The sequence below is a fragment of the Cololabis saira genome, chromosome 7 (genome assembly GCF_033807715.1).
Source record: "Cololabis saira isolate AMF1-May2022 chromosome 7, fColSai1.1, whole genome shotgun sequence".
In the NCBI taxonomy this organism is placed as follows: Eukaryota; Metazoa; Chordata; class Actinopteri; order Beloniformes; family Belonidae; genus Cololabis; species Cololabis saira.
Genome location: NC_084593.1, coordinates 48703725 through 48711717, shown reverse-complemented (window position 1 = coordinate 48711717; position 7993 = coordinate 48703725).

The window sequence follows — 7993 nt, the reverse complement described above, 5'->3', positions numbered from 1 at the left end:
TGACGCACAAGGTCGCCCTCAGCGTCATGCACCGACGCAGCGGGCTCTCAACAGATTCTAATGTAACCCGGCGGCGTCGTTTCAAGCCGCTCACAGCATCAATCCCATTGGATAAGTGAGGACCGGCCGCGTCGCTTCCAGCCGCTGGGCGCATCAGTCCCCCATTGGATAACGGAGGATCGAACACACGGAAGTATTCTAATTACTGTCCGTTTTGACGTTAACAGCGATTTTCACAATGATATCTGTAACATTTCTTAAGGCAGAAACACAACATTAGTGGGTTAATTTCCTGCACATCAATGTTCATGTTTTTCCCTTCATTCTGAGAAATAAAGAGTTGTTTTACGCTGAGAGCATCATGACAGCCAATCAGAATCCTGGAAAAAACATCAACAAATGACACGTGTAACGTCCAGGCTGATTTATGGTTCCGCGTTACAGCAACGCAGAGCCTACGGTACGCTCTGCGTCAATTTAACGCGGACCATAATTCAGGCTTTATTCTAAAGGATGCAGCGGCAAAATGTTGCAAGGATGTCTTTGTGGTTTCCATTCGGAGCTATAAATCAGTTTTTTCCTAATCTGCAGGTCAACATATGAGACGTAAAATGGTTTTACTGACACCGGTACTGTCGCTGCTGCTCTCCTGGGCTGCGGCGGAGACGTGCCGGGGGACGCGCTGCTTCGGCGGGGGCTCCGGAGACCCGAGCCCGGGCAGCAGAGCCTCCAGACCCCCGAGCACCATGGGCAGCACCCCGGGGCAGCACCCAGGGGAGATGGGCGCACCCCGCCGGGGCGCAGCAGCAGGACGCGCGAACGCGGATTGCGAGCGCCTCCAGCGCTGCCGGCGCTGGAGGATGCTCCGGCGCGCACTGCTCCGGCTCGGGGAGAGGCATCCCCATCCCCATCCAGCCCGGAAACGACACCAGGGACTGCCGGGGGATAGAGTGCAGGCTGCCGCTGAGGATCGGAGCCGAGCCCCGGGGCAGGTCCTGCGTCGGGGACGGCTGTGCCCCGGAGGAGGAGAGCGTGCCCCCGGACCCGGTGCGTGTGTCCGACAGAGCCGCGCAGTTCCTGCATCTTCATCTTCATCATCATCATGATCATCTTCATCTTCATCATCATCATCATGATCATCTTCATCTTCATCATCATCATCATCATCATCATCATCATGATCATCTTCATCTTCTTCATCATCATCATCATCTTCATCATCTTCATCATCATCATGATCATCTTCATCATCATCATGATCATCTTCATCTTCATGATCATCATCATCTTCATCATCTTCATCATGATCATCTTCATCTTCATCATGATCATCTTCATCTTCATCATCATCATGATCATCTTCATCATCATCACCATCACCACCATCATCATCATCAGTCAAGTCAAATTGCACGCGCGAGGTCCCGTTCATCGCTGCTTGCAGCTTTAATTTATATTTATATATAACTATTTTAACATTTCTAAACACAAAAACACGAAAGTGTCCTTGATAATTCAATAATACAATAGGTTCATGTTAAGGACATCTGTTTTAATTAGTTCTCCTTCGATTATGACATGTTATTAATGCTCAGTAGGCACAGGAGGTTTGTTATGTATTGTTATGAGGCACCAAACTAACGTCTGTCTGATCAGGGGATGCCCCCAAACAACATATAAAAAATTCAGACTCCTAGCTAAAGGCGTTAGTGAACTATGCAAAAAAAGACACAAAATAGGCCCTGTTCCATTAGTCAGGAGGCTCTCAGAGCTAGAGGTTTCTACACCCTCCTAACCAGCCAGAACGTTTTAGAGGAAACACTGTTGCAGAAGTCATAGAAATCTGATTTTTTATATGTTGTTTGGGGGCATCCCCTGATCAGACAGACGTTAGTTTGGTGCAGATCAGACCTGTACTTTTCGATGGGCGGGGCTTTGAAACGTCACCTTTTCCAACATTCGAACGGACAACGTTGCCACAATATTTGACCAAACCAAGTAAAACTCGACCTGTGGCCTCCATATGGGGCTTAGATTGGGCTTGCCAAGTCTCAACTCTGTGAAACCTCTGCAACGCCAACTAGCTCTGTGGAAGTGGTACAGCCACGGGACCAAAAGATCCTAGCAAAGGGCCTTCTGCATTGCAACATAGTCAAAAATCAGTCTCCCAGCTCAAAGCGTTAGTGAATTATTCAAAAAACATTTCAAAGGCCCGAAAAAGGCACCACACACGGTGACCTTTGGCACTTCCGAAGGTCGCACGGGTCTGGACCTCGGCACAGGGGATGAGAGTCACCTCCTGATACAGAGTCTAGAATTTCAGTCTCGTAGCTCAAAGCGTTAGTGAACTATGCAAAAAAAGACACGAAATAGTCTTTTCAGGCCGAAAAGCAACAGACACGGTGACCTTTGACACTTCCGAAGGTCACACAGATCTGAAAATCCGCACAGTGGATGAAAGTCACCTCCTGATACATAATCTAGAATTTCAGTGACTTAGCTCAAAGCGTTAGGGAACTATGCAAAAAAAGACACAAAATAGTCTTTTCAGGCCGAAAAGCAACAGACGCGGTGACCTTTGACACTTCCAAAGGTCACACAGATCTGAAAATCCGCACAGTGGATGAAAGTCCCCTCCTGATACAGAGTCTAGAATTTCAGCTTCCTAGCTCAAAGCGTTAGTGAACTGTACGAAATAGGCCTCAAAACAATAGATAACAAACCTCCTGTGCCTACTGAGCATTAATAACATGTAATAATCGAAGGAGAACTAATTAAAACGGATGTCCTTAACATGAACCTATTGTATTATTGAATTATCAAGGACACTTTCGTGTTTTTGTGTTTAGAAATGTTAAAATAGTTATATATATAAATTAAAGCTGCAAGCAGCGATGAACGGGACCTCGCACGTGCAATTTGACTTGACTGATGATGATGAAGATGAAGATGATCATGATGATGATGATGATGAAGATGAAGATGGTCATGATGATGAAGATGAAGATGATCATGATGATGATGATGATGAAGATGATGATGATGAAGATGAAGATGAAGATGAAGATGATCATGAAGATGATCATGATGATGATGATGATGATGATGATGATGATGAAGATGAAGATGATCATGATGATGATGATGAAGATGATCATGATGATGATGATGATGAAGATGATCATGATCATGATGATGATGATGAAGATGATCATGATCATGATGATGATGATGAAGATGATCATGATGATGATGATGATGATGAAGATGATCATGATGATGATGAAGATGAAGATGAAGATGAAGATGATGATGAAGATGAAGATGATCATGATGATGATGATGATGATGATGAAGATGATCATGATCATGATGATGATGAAGATGATCATGATGATGATGAAGATGATCATGATGATGATGATGAAGATGATCATGATGATGATGATGATGATGAAGATGAAGATGATGAAGATGATGATGAAGATGAAGATGATCATGATGATGATGATGATGAAGATGAAGATGATCATGATGATGATGATGATGATGATGAAGATGAAGATGATCATGATGATGATGATGATGAAGATGAAGATGCAGGAACTGCGCGGCTCTGTCGGACACACGCACCGGGTCCGGGGGCACGCTCTCCTCCTCCGGGGCACAGCCGTCCCCGACGCAGGACCTGCCCCGGGGCTTGGCTCCGATCCTCAGCGGCAGCCTGCACTCTATCCCCCGGCAGTCCCTGGTGTCGTTTCCGGGCTGGATGGGGATGGGGATGCGTCTCCCCGAGCCGGAGCAGTGCGCGCCGGAGCATCCTCCAGCGCCGGCAGCGCTGGAGGCGCTCGCAATCCGCGGCCGCGCGTCCTGCTGCTGCGCCCCGGCGGGGTGCGCCCATCTCCCCTGGGTGCTGCCCCGGGGTGCTGCCCATGGTGCTCGGGGGTCTGGAGGCTCTGCTGCCCGGGCTCGGGTCTCCGGAGCCCCCGCCGAAGCAGCGCGTCCCCCGGCACGTCTCCGCCGCAGCCCAGAGCAGCAGCGACAGCACAGGTGTCAGTAAAACCATTTTACGTCTCATATGTTGACCTGCAGATTAGGAAAAAACAGATTTATAGCTCCGAATGGAAACCACAAAGACATCCTTGCAACATTTTGCCGCTGCATCCTTTAGAATAAAGCCTGAATTATGGTCCGCGTTAAATCGACGCAGAGCGTACCGTAGGCTCTGGGTTGCTGTAACGCGGAACCATAAATCAGCCTGGACGTTACACGTGTCATTTGTTGATGTTTTTTCCAGGATTCTGATGGGCTGTCATGATGCTCTCAGCGTAAAACAACTCTTTATTTCTCAGAATGAAGGGAAAAACATGAACATTGATGTGCAGGAAATTAACGCACTAATGTTGTGTTTCTGCCTTAAGAAATGTTACAGATATCATTGTGAAAATCAGAATCAGAATCAGAATCAGAAAAGCTTTATTGCCAGGTCAGACATAAATCAGACGAGAGAACTTGACTCCGGTTTACACCGATGGCACCATTAATACGGACGCCATTTTAGAGGAAGGGTAACATTGGGATGGGGGGGGGAGGAGGGAAAAAAAAGGCATCTTCACACTGTGTATTAATACCTAGTGTCAAGGTGCAAAAAAACACCTCAGCACAGAAAAGCAACAAACACACAACAATACAACGCTTATGGGTTTACAATATGGGCAGGTCGGGGGGGGGGGGGGGGTGGACCCAGCACAGGTCCTCCAAGTGAGGGCCGCGGCCATTGCCAGTTGGCGCTCCAACCCGGAGACTGTGTCAGGAGGGGATACGCCGTTAACGTCAAAACGGACAGTAATTAGAATACTTCCGTGTGTCCGATCCTCCGTTATCCAATGGGGGACTGATGCGCCCAGCGGCTGGAAGCGACGCGGCCGGTCCTCACTTATCCAATGGGATTGATGCTGTGAGCGGCTTGAAACGACGCCGCCGGGTTACATTAGAATCTGTTGAGAGCCCGCTGCGTCGGTGCATGACGCTGAGGGCGACCTTGTGCGTCAGAAACTGACGCCTAAGGGCCCTGACCAAACGTCGGTTTTTGACGCGCTGGGAGTGAGACTGTGTTGGTTTTGATTGCTATACATATAGTGAGCGTATAGTGGATTTCATACAGTTGTTAAATAAAATAAATCAAATGTCTAATACATGAAAAACAGAAAATGTAAAATGCATGTAGTATCTTTTTACTATGAACTCTTACCGTTTTTTTATATATTATTTTAGCTTAATGAATTTGAACAAAACATAAAATTGTGACACTCAACATACCTGCATCAACAGAAAAAGGGGTACAGGAGATAGTGCACATTAATACCATTATGTGTGGACCAAAGCACATAGTCTGTCTGGGAAAACAACAATAAAACCTGTTAGCTACTTGTACCGGAGACGTTTTTTTACAAGTCATAAACATACACAGAACATATATTTGACTGAACAAAAAACGTGACAAAGTTGGTCTAATAAAGTTAGCTTTCAGACATTTATCCCAGATTAAACTTTTAAGTGCTTTCCAAAACATTTATAACTCGTTTTGTCCACGGACATACAGATGCATTACCTGCCTCATGGGAATCCTCCAGCACTGAGGATTTCCCACAATTCCCCGCTATTATGAATGCAGGCATGTACAACAGCAGGGGGCGTAGTTTCCCCATTTAGCGGGATTTTAACCACAACGTATTCAACCATGTTACATATATATAACTCATTAATTAATTGATCTAATCAATTAACCGCGCTGGACTTTTGATAAGTGCTTAAGTAACCTGGGTTACACCGGCATTACGGAAGAACAATTTTATTTAACAGAGACTGTATTCCAGCATTCGGCTTGGCAACAAATTAAAAGTGTCAAATATACACACCACTACAAAGTATTCATCTACACTGTGTGCACAATTTATTAGGCGAGTTGTATTTTTGAGGTTTAATTTTATTATTTAACAACTGCAGTGCTCTCAGTCAATCCGAAATGTTAATAATAATCAAGGTGAGGTCTGACATGCTTTTTTTTTTAACATTTATTATTGTATGTAGAACAGCGATCATACCATGGTATGATGAAGACTAGTTGTGTTAGTGGAGCAGGAAAATAAATTATATTTCTATTTGCAGACCAAGGATGAGATGGCGCAGGATCCTCGTCTTCCCAAGGATTATCTGCGGAAACTGACTTTAATAATTGTTGATTTTTGTCCGTTCAAATAAATTGAATTGAATTGAAATGACTAGATATCTTGGGCTGGAGAACCTGGACCTGTGAGGGAGACACACATTAAAATACATCCACTGTACTCTGATAAAAGAAAGGCAAGACAAGCAGATGATGATATGCTTTTAAATCAAAAAGTGACTCAGCAAAGGCTGGTCACTTTGTTTCCATTCCTGGAGGTGGAGAAGGCATCGCTTTAGGAACAGCAAACCCTGCAAGAAGAAAACATGACTCGCATACACAACTAAGAAAAGGAACAGCCACAAAATGATTTTGCTGCTCATGTAATTTATAGTTACCCCACTTGTGGAGTCTATAGACAGCAGAAACTTCACAAGGCTCAGGATTAGTGATGCACCGAAATGAAAATTTGTGGCCGAAACCGAAAATAATAATAAACACTTGGCCGAATACCGAACAATACCGAACATGGTTCTTCGCAGTTTTTCATTTATTTTGCCAATTTTTTCACCATTGCATAAATCAAATAAATTTGATTTAGGCATGCTTTTAAAAGAAAAAAATCTTTTACAAAATTACAAGGTAGAAAACATTTGTTGAACATAAAAAACTGAAAAATGTTTAATTTCCCAGCATTTCTTAAATATTCCAGCAGATATACCAGATATACCAGCAAAGAACAATAACTTAAAATAAATAAATGACCAAAATACATTTTTTGGCCATCTTTGAACTTACGTTAGGCTTAACTGACTGAACATTGTAACATAGGCCTTAAAACAATAAAAATGCATTAAAGCGCTCAGGGTTTTTTATAATTTCAAATGATGAATCGAACTTGTAGCTGAAAGACTTTGCAGATGTGCCCCCTCTAGATATTTGAGCAGAACATTCATTGCAAACAGCCATTCTTGTATTATTCTTTGCCACTCTAAAATACTTCCACACTGCTGACATGTTTGCACCGCAACACTTCACTCCACGCTCTTCACTGTTTGATTTCGTCATCTAAACGCACCTGTAATAGATTGATTTATGTTGTTTTGGTTCCACCTGCTGGTGAATGTTAGGTAAAATTCTTATGTGGTTAGTTTTTGGTTGGCCAACTATTTATGTGGTGCGCAACAGTTACGGAGCGGCCAGTCTATTTCCTTATATTACAACGCCGTTATTAATTGTTCTGTTTTTTTCCCACTTATTCCACCGAACACCGAAAGTGTTTTTTTGCCATTTTCGGCCGAACAATTTCGGTTACCGAACAATCGGTGCATCACTACTCAGGATTATCTTTAAAATAATTAAACTCAACATCCCATATAAACATGTAATATTTATCCCTTATCGAGACTGCTTAGCTCAGGGTTAGCTACAAAATCCTCGAGCAACAACGCCATGCTCACTACAAACTAATGCCACCACAGCGCTCAACACTAAATTGACCTCGCTCAAAGTCCTGTTAGGTTAATCAACCTTATTTGAATTAAGTTGTCATTATGAAACTACCAGAATCAGAATTTAGGCCTATTAAGGTCAGCTTATTAAGCTGACTGCTGGGTTTTTCACATCCTTATCACTGTTAACAGAAGTCACAGGACAGGCCACTTCCTGAGGGTATTCAGGGGGGTTGTCTGCTCTGTTAACAGTTGACCAGTGTCTTTAGACTCCCAACCGTCAGGAGTGCAAAACCTCACAGAGTTCTCGTTTGTCCAGAAGGGGCCCCATTTGACCCCTTTTGACCCTTCGAGTTTCTTAAAGACTTTAAGCTGA